Source organism: Toxotes jaculatrix, chromosome 22, assembly GCF_017976425.1.
Source record: "Toxotes jaculatrix isolate fToxJac2 chromosome 22, fToxJac2.pri, whole genome shotgun sequence".
Lineage (NCBI taxonomy): Eukaryota > Metazoa > Chordata > Actinopteri > Toxotidae > Toxotes > Toxotes jaculatrix.
Window position 1 is genome coordinate 7,792,541 of NC_054415.1, and position 13,445 is coordinate 7,805,985.

Sequence of the window (13,445 nt, forward strand, 5' to 3'; positions counted from 1 at the left end):
ATGGCCAGTGTGGAGCTCAGGTGTGCCCCCTGCTGCATCTGGAAGTGTTGTAAGATGTTTTAACTTCCAGTGTTTGACTTGCCTAGCGCCTATGGTTAATGCTGAGTGTGTTTCTTTGTGTGTTGTGCAGGATGGAGGAGCTGCTGATCCAGAGAACCATGAGGATGCATGTTGGCCAACACTGCTCAGTGTTTCTACACTGAAGGATTCATTTGTGTACACTCCCCAGCAGCTGTGGGTGTACTGCATCTGAGTGGAAGACCTGGAGAGAAGAACCTCAAGCACTCATCAATCACAGTGGCCACGTGACTGTAGGCCTGCTGAAGCAGGGATGGAACCACTGTCTCAACGCTTCGGCTTCAAAAGATGGATACTGCTTCGAGCATAACATCACTAGTAGTGCAGGATGGAGGAGCTGATCAAGAGGACCATGAGAAGATGCATCTTAACCAATAATGCTCAATGTTTCTGCATTGAAGGACTCAGTTGTATCTTGCTGTTTGCTGTGTTTTTTTTGTGTTTTGTTTTTTTTGTGTTCTTTGTGTTTCTTGTGTTCAGCAGGTGCCTGCATCTGGCTGAGTGGGGCTCCAGCTTGGATGAGGCTGTGGCCAATGTGGAGCTCAGGTAGCCCTGTTGCACAATCTTAAAAAAAAAAAAAAAAAAAACTTTTTTTTTTTTTTTAAATAAATTAGTATCCATTTTTTTTCCCTTTAAATTGCTGCAGGAGGGTGGAGCTGATCCAGAGGATCCTTTGAGACCAGGTGTGTGAATACCACATTGTTTTTACCCATATGCATGCATCCATGTCTGAGTGTGAGAATGTGTCTATTCAAATCAGAAGGCAGTGCCTGCTTTTGTCTTTAATGCACCTTAGATGGGGCTTAGTTCAGTTCAGTTCTTGGGGGGGCTCAGGTTAGGCCCCTGCTGCAGCTGGAAGTGAAGCAAAATATTACAAGTTCAAGGACTGACTTGATTAGTATCCAAAACCAATGTGTTTGTCTTTTTTCAGCGGGAGGGAGGAGCTGAGTGAGAGGACCGTTTGAGACCAGGTGAGCAAGAGCCACATTATAGTCTTTCTACACTTATACATGCACTAATTTTACACTGTGTGAGTGTGAGTGAGTGAGTGAGTGAGTGAGTGAGTGAGTGAGTGAGTGAGTGAGTGAGTGAGTGAGTGAGTGAGTGAGTGAGTGAGTGAGTGAGAGTCAGTGTTGTAGGTGTATGTGGGGTGGAGCCAGTGAAGGTGCTGCTGGTGAGGATAGAGCGCCATCCTGTGGGAGTGAGGGACACACTGCAACTGTTCATGTGTTGTCAGAGCTCTTTGTGGTAAGTGGATTTAAAAGAATTATCAAGGGCTGTTTCAAAGGTGCTTTGTGTGCTGATGCTTCCTGTTTGTGTTTCTCTTGCAGGATGGCAGAGCTTATTTGGAGGGCCATGAGAGACCAGGTGACCAGGTTGCCTGTTGGTGTTTCTACACATATACATGCATTAATTTCTTTCTGTGTGTGTGTGTATCTGAGTGTGCGAGCGTTGGCACTGCAGGCTTGTCTTCAACTCAGTTTAGATGGGCTTTGTTCTGTATCCAGGTACATTGGAGTTTGGGTCTGGCTGAGTATTGTCAGGGTTTAGTTGTGGATGGATTCAGTGCAAGTGAAAAGCATTGGGGTCGGTTTAGGTTTAGACTGTTTGTAGTTGTGTCAGTGTTGTCTGTAGGTGGAAGCATATATGCAGTTGTGATCCGGACACAACTGTATATATGTGGAAGCCTATGGGGAGATAGTCTTGGAAGTGCAGGCTGAAGTGTGTAGCTGAGTGTTGTTGTGGTTATTTGTCAGTGTAGGTTTAGTGTGTGTGTTAGATGTAGTTGGCTCTTGACGTAGAGGCTGTCAGTAGTTGTGTATTGTTAATGGAGCTGTGTGGCTCCGTGGTTAGGTGCTGTACTTGGGCCTGTAGGTGTGAGTCTGTGTGTGGCTGTGTTTAACAGGTTGATGAAGTTTGGCGTGAAGGTCGTGGAGGAGGTCACAGTCAAAGTGGAGCTCAGGTACGCCCCCTGCTGTATGTGGAGGTTTTGCAAAGTGTTTAAAAATGCAAGTTTAGACTTTCTTTCTTCCTATGGCTCATGTTTAGTTTCTTTGTGCAGGATGGAGCAGCTGATCCAGAGGACTGTGAGAGACAAGGTGAGAGCAAACATGTTGGTCAACATTGCTCAGTCTTTTGTTTTTTTTTACATTTCAGGGTTCATTTGTGTCTCACTGTCTCCATTTCTGTGTTCAATTCAGGCAGTGTTGGATCAGAGGCAGTTGGTGTGTGTCCTGGGCCATGAAGAGGAAGAATTGTAAAGAGCTTTGTCTCTTTTTGGAGTGTGGAGGGTGTGTTTGCAAATAAATGCTTGATTTGTACCCAGTGGCAGTTGTCTGTTTGTTGTCTGTGTTTATTTTGTGATGTACAAACTGATTTCAAGGCTGCATGGAGTTAGGAGAATGTGACATGTTTAAACTTAGTGACTGGCTCCACACTTTAGGTTAACATTTCAAACATAGCTTTAGGACTTTGTTTAAACGGTTAGAGTCATCTGTGAGGTCTGTGAGAGTGTAAATGTAGTTGAAAAATTTTAGACAACTAGTTAATATGTAGATGAAACAGTTCAGGTTGTGCTGTGTGGATGCCAGATTCTCAGGCTTTAAACTGAGGTGTTAGATGTACCACTTAGACTTGACACTTTTACATATTCTTGGTTTAAACAGACCAAACCTATGTTAGAGCTGTATGCTTTGGCTGTTGGCCTGTGGTGTCTGGGTGCCATAGTTTAAGAGTTTAAACTGGGGTGTTGGGTGCAATAGTAAGATCTATGGGTAACTGTTAGCTGTACCACTTTAATTTTAGACATAGACATACTTTAGACTGTGCTGTGTGGACGCCAGGCTGAGTTTAAACCCAGATGTGACAAATGTTGATTGTTTTTACACATATCCATTAATGTGTCTCTCTTCCCAGCTGTATGTGGCCGAGTGGGGCTCTGGCTTGGATGAGGCCATATCCAGGGTGGAGCTCAGGTACGCCCCCTGCTGTATGTGGAAGTGTAGCAGAATGTTTGAAACAGGTTTGACTGTTTGAACCTGTATCTGATGTAGAGTGTTTGTCCTGTGCAGGATGGAGCAGCTGATCCAGAGGACTATGAGAAACAAGGTGAGAGCAAGTATGTTTGTCAGTGTTTCTACAGATATGCATGCATTAATTTCTGTTTGTGTGTGTGTGTGTTGGAAGTGCAGGCCTGTCTTCAACTCAGTTTAGATGGGCTTTGTTCTGTATCCAGGTGCATTGGAGTTTGGGTCTGGCTGAGTAGTGTCAGGGTTTAGTTGTGGATGGATTCAGTGTGTGTGAAAAGCATTGAGGTCGGTGTAGGTTTACAGTGTTTGTGCTTCTGTCAGTGTCTGTAGGTGGAAGCATATATGCAGTTGTGATCCGGACACAACTGTGTATATGTGGAAGCCTATGGGCAGATAGTGTTGGCAGTGCAGGCTGAAGTGTGTAGCTGAGTGTTGTCAGGCTTAGTGTTGGTTAATTGTCAGTGTAGCTTTAGTGTGTGTGTTAGATGTAGTTAGCTCTTGATGTAGAGGCTGTCAATAGTTGTGTATTGTTGATGGAGCTGTGTGGCTCGGTGTTTAGGTGCTGTGCTTGGGCCTGTAGGTGTGAGTCTGTGTGTGGCTGTGATTAGCAGGTTGATGAAGATTGGCATGAAGGTCATGGAGAAGGTCAAAGTGGAGCTCAGGTAGGCCTCCTGCTGCATGTGGAGGTTTTGCAAAATGTTTAAAAATACAAGGTTAGACTTCTTCATGTTACTCATGTTTAGATTCTTTGTGCATTGTGCAGATGGAGCAGCTGATCAAGAAGACCATGAGAAACAAGGTGAGAGCAAGCATGTTGGTCACCGTTGTTCAGTTTTTGTTTTTAACATGTCAGGAATCATTTGTGTCTCCTTGTCTCCGTTTCTGTGTTAAATTCAGGAAGCGTCGGGTCAGAGGCAGTTGGTGTGTGTGTCCTGGGCCATGAAGAGGAAGAATTGCATCTGGACTGTGGAGGGTGTTACAAAGGCTTGATTAAAGGCTTGATTTGTACCCAGTAGCAGTTGTCTGCTTGTTGGCTTTGCTTATTTTGCAATGCACCAACTAATTTCCAGGCTGTGCAGAGACTGTACCATGTTTAATCTTGGTGACCGGCTCCACACTTTAGGTTAACATTTCAACCTTAGGTATAGGACTTTTCTTTGTTCAGAGCCATCTGTGAGGACTGCCAGAGAGTAAATGAGACAAATAGTTAATATGTAGATAAAACAGCACAGGCTGTGCTGTGTGGATGCCAGATTCTTTGGCTTTAAACTGGGATGTGTTAAAAGCATCACTTAGACTTGATAGAATTTGAAGAACTCTGTTCTTTTTTTGTTGGTTTAAACAGACCAAACCTATGTTAGAGAGTTTTATGCTTCCTGTCCACTTGATAGTCAAAGTGCCATGATTTTTGTTTTTGTTGCTGCAATAAAGTGGATTTGTGTCTGTTGTCTTTTTTTGTCTTAAGCTTGACATGTAACAAATAGGGCAAATAGAAAGAAAGTTGACTTGAGTAGCCACGATACAGGTCTACATGTACAGTGTGTCACACTTTACAAGTTTTTGTTGTTGCTGCAATAAAGTGGATTTGTGTTTGCGTTGTCTTTTCTGTCTTAAGCTTGACATGTACCAAATAGGGGAAATAGAAAGTTCACTTGAGTAGCCACGATACAGGTCTACATGTACAGTGTGTCACACTTTACAAGTTTTTGTTGTTGTAGTAAAGTGGATTTGTGCCTGTGTTGTCTTTTTTGTCTTGAGATTGACATCTACCAAATTGGGGGAAGGACAACAAAGGAAAAAAGAAAAAAAAAGGACTTTTCTGGCTAAAGACCGAAAGATGCAGCATTTAAAATTCGAAAACAGTAAGTAGAGATGTAATGAATGAGAAGAACAAAGTCATTGATTTTTGACGTAATCACATACCTAAAGAATTGAGTAAACAAACCAGTCAAGTAGTGAAATATCTGAATACTGAGGTAATGGAGTAGTTAAGCCAAATGCGATAAAAGAACAAGTAATGGGGTAATTTAAGTATTTGAGCGAGTAAAGTAATGGAGAAGTAAATCAAATATATTAAGTATTGAAGCAGTCATGAGGTTAAATAAATGATTAGTTAAGTAATGTAAGTTAAAAAGAAAAAAGTTGACTTGAGTAGCCACGATACAGGTCTACATGTACAGTGTGTCACACTTTACAAGTTTTTGTTGTTGCAATAAAGTGGGTTTGTGTCTGTGTTGTCTCCTCCATGACTCAGTCCTACCGGCCCTTTATCAATGAACTATTTTCATTTTTCATTTATTCACAATGTAGACGTGTAGGAACTTATGCAGGGACAATAGAGAAGAAATAAAATCAGCTTATGTGGGGCTTTCTCTGCAAATGGAATTGCTGAGTTTCTGCTAAAGACAGAAAATGCAGCACTTAAAATGAAAAAAACAATAGGTAAGTAGAGATGTAATGAATGGGAAGAACAAAGTCATTGATTATTGAAGTAATCAGGTAACTGAAGAAATCACATACTTAAAGAACTGAGTAAACAAACCAATCAAGTAGTAAAAGATCTGAATACTGACGTAATGGAGTAGTTAAGCCAAATGCGGTAAAAGAACAAGTAATCAGGTAATTGAAGTTTTTAAGTGAGTAAAGTAATGGAGTAGTAAATCAAAAAAATGATTGAAGTAGTCATGGTGTTAAATAAAGTAAACGAGTATGTAATGGAAGTAAATCAAATGAAGTATTGAAGTAGTCATGAGGTTAAATGATTTATTAAGTAATGTAATGGAGTAGATATGCAAAATATAATTTTCGAGAAAGCTTTTTTTTTGCTTTTATTTTTGACCGCTTCATTTTAGCATGTATTTTCGCGACAGTTAATATTTAAATAGAGTAATCTGTTGCATAAGTAATTAAGTAGATTTGCAAAAATGGCGTTGAAAAAAAAAAAGATTTTTGAAAAACATTAAAATTCTTTTTTTTTTTTTAAGCCTCCAATTTTTCTGCAAGCCCCACCCCCACAAAGACACACGCACACACACAGACAGACACACACACAGACATATAGACATTACATACATTTCACAAGCATTACATACATTACATTACATTTCATACAGATTTCAAACGGGGACCGAACCCCCGACCCTGTGATTGGGAAGCAACGCGCTCTACCGACTGAGCCATCCAACCACGCTTTCGGCCCCCCGTTCACCGCCTTATGAGCCTCTCCTCAGTGGATTCAACAACGGGAGCTATGCTATAGTCTATTGTGCTTTAGTACAGTTCAGTTGCCAATTGAAGAGGGCTCCGAATGCGGCGGCCAGTGCGACGGCCAGCGGTGGCGCACGTGGATCGCTCGCGGTTTGAAAGCCGTACCAACCCTGTAGACGCAAGTTCGAGACCAGGCCCTCCCCATGGGAGCCACCTATATTTTTAAAACGAGACACCCCGGTTGCCAATTGAAGAGGGCTCCGAATGCGGCGGCCAGTGCGACGGCCAGCGGTGGCGCACGTGGATCGCTCGCGGCTTGAAAGCCGTACCAACCCTGTAGACGCAGGTTCGAGACCAGGTTGTTACTGGCAGTGCAGAATGGAAAGCCGCTGTGCGTTTTTCCTTTACTTCTTATAGACAGCTTCATTGTTAAAAAAAGCGAGCGCAAACGGCATTGTTCTTTTGTTGAAAGTTTTTGCTTTTATAATGACAATATAGCGAAAGACGGCATCGCAAGCGATGCCGTCTTTCGCTATATTGTCATGCAAAACCAAAAAGTAAACGTTTTTTTTCTTCTTTTCTTTTTTTTTTTTTGGAGTTTTTTTTTTTTTACAGAGTCATTAAGAATGTACGCATCACTATACGCAGCTCGCTCGAATCGACCCAGGGAGCCAAAATCCGAGCCGTATGGTCCGCGCAGCAAGCTGCGCGGACCTACTGCTCGGATTTTGACTCCCTGGGTCGATTCGAGCTCGCAGACTCTCTTCCTACTCTCTTCCTACTCAGCTTTACGCCTTTGCTTGCATAGTAACCATACAGCCATATTATTATACAAAAAGAAATCCTTTTCTTCTTTCTTTCTCTATTTCTTTCTCTCTTTCTTTCTTTCTTTCTTTCTTTCTCTCTTTCTTTCTTTCTCTCTCTCTCTCTTTCTTTCTTTCTTTCTTTCTTTCTTTCTTTCTTTCTTTCTTTCTTTCTTTCTCTCTTTCTTTCTCTTTCTTTCTCTCTCTCTCTCTTTCTGTCTCTTTCTTTCTTTCTTTCTTTCTTTCTTTCTTTCTCTTTCTCTTTCTCTTTCTCTTTTTTTTTTAATCATTACAAAAAATTAATGTTTTGTATTTTTTTTTTTTTTTTTTTAATATTATCATTAAAAAAGCCAAAAACTTTTACCAAAATAGTTTCGATTGCGCTTGCTTTTAGTAAACATTTATGTTATATTGTTAAAGGGTTTCTACACGGTGGAACGACCTGGTCTCGAACCTGCTTCTAGAGGGTTGGTACGGTTTTCAAACCGCGAGCGATCCACGTGCGCCACCGCTGGCCGTCGCACTGGCCGCCGCATTCGGAGCCCTCTTCAATTGGCAACCGGGGTGTCTCGTTTTAAAAATATAGGTGGCTCCCATGGGGAGGACCTGGTCTCGAACTTGCGTCTACAGGGTTGGTACGGCTTTCAAACCGCGAGCGATCCACGTGCGCCACCGCTGGCCGTCGCACTGGCCGCCGCATTCGGAGCCCTCTTCAATTGGCAACTGAACTGTACTAAAGCACAATAGACTATAGCATAGCTCCCGTTGTTGAATCCACTGAGGAGAGGCTCATAAGGCGGTGAACGGTGGGCCGAAAGCGTGGTTGCATGGCTCAGTCGGTAGAGCACGTTGCTTCCCAATCACAGGGTCGGGGGTTCGGTCCCCGTTTGAAACGTGTATGAAATGTGATGCTTGTAAATGTATGTAATGCTTGTGAAATGTATGTAAAGCTTGTCTGTGTGTCTGTGTGTGTGTGTGTGTGTGTATGTATATATGCGTGTGAGTGTGTGGTGGGAATTTCAGAGAAAGAGAAAGGGGGGATAAAAAAACAAAAAATGGGGGTAAAAATGTTTTTTTTTTCAAAAAAAAATTATTTTTCGACGCCATTTTGCAAATTTAGTCGGTTACTTACGGTTACATCAGCGTACCAAAGCACAATAGACTATAGCATAGCTCCCGTTGTTGAATCCACTGAGGAGAGGCTCATAAAGCGGTGAAAGCGATGCCGAAAGCGTGGTTGGATAGCTCAGTTGGTAGAGCACGTTGCTTCCCAATCACAGGGTCGGGAGTTCGGTCCCCACTTGAAACGTGTATGAAATGTAATGCTTGTAAATGTATGTAATGCTTGTGAAATGTATGTAAAGCTTGTCTGTGTGTCTGTGTGTGTGTATGTATATATGCGTGTGAGTGTGTGGTGGGAATTGCAGAGAAAGAGAGGATAGGGGGGATAAAAAAACAAAAAATGGGGGGAAAAATGTTTTTTTTTCAAAAAAAAATTTATTTTTCGACGCCATTTTGCAAATTTAGTCGGTTACTTACGGTTACATCAGCGTACCAAAGCACAATAGACTATAGCATAGCTCCCGTTGTTGAATCCACTGAGGAGAGGCTCATAAAGCGGTGAAAGCGATGCCGAAAGCGTGGTTGGATAGCTCAGTTGGTAGAGCACGTTGTTTCCCAACCCAAGGGTCCGGGGTTCGATCCCCACATGAAACGTGTATGAAATGTAATGCTTGTAAATGTATGTAATGCTTGTAAATGTATGTAATGCTTGTAAAATGTATGTAATGCGTGTGTGTGGGTGTGTGTGAGTGTGAGAGCTTCCAGTGGTTGAATGTGAGTCAGAAATAACACCAAAAAGGGGTTTTTTTTATTTATATTTTGAATATCTAGTCTATTACATTACTTAACTAATCGTTTATTTGACCTCAATACTTAATATATTTGATTTACTACTTCAATACTTAATATATTTGATTTACTACTTCAATACTTAATATATTTGATTTACTACTTCAATACTTATATATATGATTTACTACTTCAATACTTATATATATGATTTACTACTTCAATACTTATATATATGATTTACTACTTCAATACTTAATATACGATTTACTACTTCAATACTTATATATATGATTTAGTACTTCAATACTTAATATACGATTTACTACTTCAATACTTAATATATATGATTTACTACTTCAATACTTATATATATGATTTACTACTTCAATACTTATATATTTGATTTACTACTTCAATACTTAATATATATGATTTAGTACTTCAATACTTATATATACGATTTACTACTTCAATACTTAATATACGATTTACTACTTCAATACTTAATATATACGATTTACTACTTCAATACTTATATATACGATTTACTACTTCAATACTTAATATATACGATTTACTACTTCAATACTTAATATATACGATTTACTACTTCAATACTTAATATATACGATTTACTACTTCAATACTTAATATATACGATTTACTACTTCAATACTTATATATACGATTTACTACTTCAATACTTATATATACGATTTACTACTTCAATACTTATATATACGATTTACTACTTCAATACTTATATATACGATTTACTACTTCAATACTTAATATACGATTTACTACTTCAATACTTAATATATACGATTTACTACTTCAATATTTATATATACGATTTACTACTTCAATACTTAATATATACGATTTACTACTTCAATACTTAATATATACGATTTACTACTTCAATACTTATATATACGATTTACTACTTCAATACTTATATATACGATTTACTACTTCAATATTTAATTTATATGATTTACTACTTCAATACTTAATATATTTGATTTACTACTTCAATATTTAATTTATATGATTTACTACTTCAATACTTAATATATATGATTTACTACTTCAATACTTAATATATATGATTTACTACTTCAAAACTTAATATATATATGATTTACTTCTCCATTACATTAATTAACTAATCATTTATTTAACCTCATGACTGCTTCAATAATATATTTGATTTACTTCTCCATTACTTTACTCGCTCAAATACTTAAATTACCCCATTACTTGTTCTTTTATTGCATCTGGCTTAACTACTCCATTACCTCAGTATTCAGATCTTTTACTACTTGATTGGTTTGTTTACTCAATTCTTTACGTATGTGATTACTTCAATAATCAATGACTTTGTTCATCTCATTCATTACATCTCTACTTACTGTTTTTGAATTTTAAATGCTGCATCTTTCGGTCTTTAGCCAGAAAAATCCTTTTTTTTTTTTTTTTCTATTTTTCCTTTGTTGTCCTTCCCCCTATTTGGTAGATGTCAACCTATAGACAAAAGAAAACACAGGCACAAATCCACTTTATTACAACAACAACAACTTGTAAAGTGTGACACACTGTACATGTAGACCTGTATCGTGGCTACTCAAGTGAACTTTCTTTCTATTTCCCCTATTTGGTACATGTCAAGCTTTAGACAGAAAAGACAACGCAAACACAAATCCACTTTATTGCAGCAACAACAAAAACTTGTAAAGTGTGACACACTGTACATGTAGACCTGTATGGCGGCTACTCAAGTCATCTTTTTTCTATTTGCCCTATTTGTTACATGTCAAGCTTAAGACAAAAAAAAAGACAACAGACACAAATCCACTTTATTGCAGCAACAAAAATAAAAATCATGGCACTTTGACTATCAAGTGGACAGGAAGCATAAAACTTTCTAACATAGGTTTGGTCTGTTTAAATCAACAAAAAAAGAACAGAGTTCTTCAAATTATATCAAGTCTAAGTGATGCTTTTAACACATCCCAGTTTAAAGCCAAAGAATCTGGCATCCACACAGCACAGCCTGTGCTGTTTTATCTACATATTAACTATTTGTCTCATTTACTCTCTGGCAGTCCTCACAGATGGCTCTAAACAAAGAAAAGTCATATACCTAAAGTGTGGAGCCGGTCACCAAGATTAAACATGGCACAGTCTCTGCACAGCCTGGAAATTAGTTGGTGCATTGCAAAATAAGCAAAGCCAACAAGCAGACAACTGCCACTGGGTACAAATCAAGCCTTTAATCAAGCCTTTGTAACACCCTCCACAGTCCAGATGCAATTCTTCTTCTTCATGGCCCAGGACACACACACCAACTGCCTCTGACCTGACGCTTCCTGAATTTAACACAGAAACAGAGACAAGGAGACACAAATGATCCCTGACATGTTAAAAACAAAAACTGAACAACGGTGACCAACATGCTTGCTCTTACCTTGTTTCTCATGGTCTTCTTGATCAGCTGCTCCATCTGCAAAATGCACAAAGAAACTAAACATGAGTCACATGAAGAAGTCTAACCTTGTATTTTTAAACATTTTGCAAAACCTCCACATGCAGCAGGAGGCCTACCTGAGCTCCACTTTGACCTTCTCCATGACGTTCATGCCAATCTTCATCAACCTGCTAATCACAGCCACACACAGACTCACACCTACAGGCCCAAGCACAGCACCTAAACACCGAGCCACACAGCTCCATCAACAATATACAACTATTGACAGCCTCTACATCAAGAGCCACTAACATCTAACACACACACTAATGTGTGTGTGTTAGATCTAACACACACACACACACACAAAGTGTAAAATTAGTGCATGCATAAGTGTAGAAAGACTAGTTTGTCTGTGAATGTTCTCATTCATCCAGGTCATAGTTCTCTCTTTGAAAATTGAATCGAAGGCAACTGGACATATGTTTGTCTGGGAAGACGTTTCGCCTCTTATCCAAGGGGCTTCATCAGTTCATACGCATCGGTCTATCTAGTCCGCACTAGTCTGACCAAGAAAGTGGAGTAAGACCCAGGTATTTAACCTGTTGTGGGTGGGACCACCAAAGTACCTGTGAAAGTACTGGTTTCACCTGACCATTGTTGTGGTCCCCAGTGAACGACAGTCGTCAGGCTCATGTGACCTAGTTTGTGTCTCATGTGAACGACAGTCGTTAGGGTCAGGTGAGTCCCTGGTGGATGACGCTCGTTGAGAGTCGTCAGAGTGTAGAGTGTAGAAAGACTACAATGTGGCTCTTGCTCACCTGGTCTCAAACGGTCCTCTCACTCAGCTCCTCCCTCCCGCTGAAAAAAGACAAACACATTGGTTTTGGATACTAATCAAGTCAGTCCTTGAACTTGTAATATTTTTGCTTCACTTCCAGCTGCAGCAGGGGCCTAACCTGAGCCCCCCCAAGAACTGAACTGAACTAAGCCCCATCTAAGGTGCATTAAAGACAAAAGCAGGCACTGCCTTCTGATTTTAATAGACACATTCTCACACTCAGACATGGATGCATGCATATGGGTAAAAACACTGCACAATGTGGTATTCACACACCTGGTCTCAAAGGATCCTCTGGATCAGCTCCACCCTCCTGCAGCAAATTAAAGGAAAAAAACAACAACTTTGGATACTAATTTATTTTTTTTTAAACTTTTTTTGTTTTTTAAGATTGTGCAACAGGGCTACCTGAGCTCCACATTGGCCACAGCCTCATCCAAGCTGGAGCCCCACTCAGCCAGATGCAGGCACCTGCTGAACACAAGGAACACAAAGAACACAAAGAAAAAAAAAACACACACAGCAAACAACAGCAAGACACAACTGAGTCCTTCAATGCAGAAACATTGAGCATTATTGGTTAAGATGCATCTTCTCATGGTCCTCTTGATCAGCTCCTCCATCCTGCACGAGTAGTAATGTTATGCTCGAAGCAGTATCCATCTTTTGAAGCAGAAGCGTTGAGACAGTGGTTCCATCGCTGCTTCAGCAGGCCTACAGTCACGTGACCACTGTGATTAATGAGTCCTTGAGGTTCTTCTCTCCAGGTCTTCCACTCAGATGCAGTACACACACGGCTGCTGGGGAGTGTACACAAATGAATCCTTCAGTCTAGAAACACTAAGCAGTATTGGCCAACATGCATCCTCATGGTTCTCTGGTTCACTTCCTCCATCCTGCACAGGACAAACACTCTACATCAGATACAGGTACAGTCAAACCTATTTTAAACATTCTGCTACACTTCCACATACAGCAGGGGGCGTACCAGAGCTCCACCCTGGATATGGCCTCATCCACTCAGCCACATATACCTGGAAAGAGAGAGACATTAATGCATATGTGTAAAAACACTTTAGATTTGTCACATCTGGGTTTAAACTCAGCCTGGCATCCACACACCACAGTCTAAAAGTCACAGTGCCAAACTATCATACATG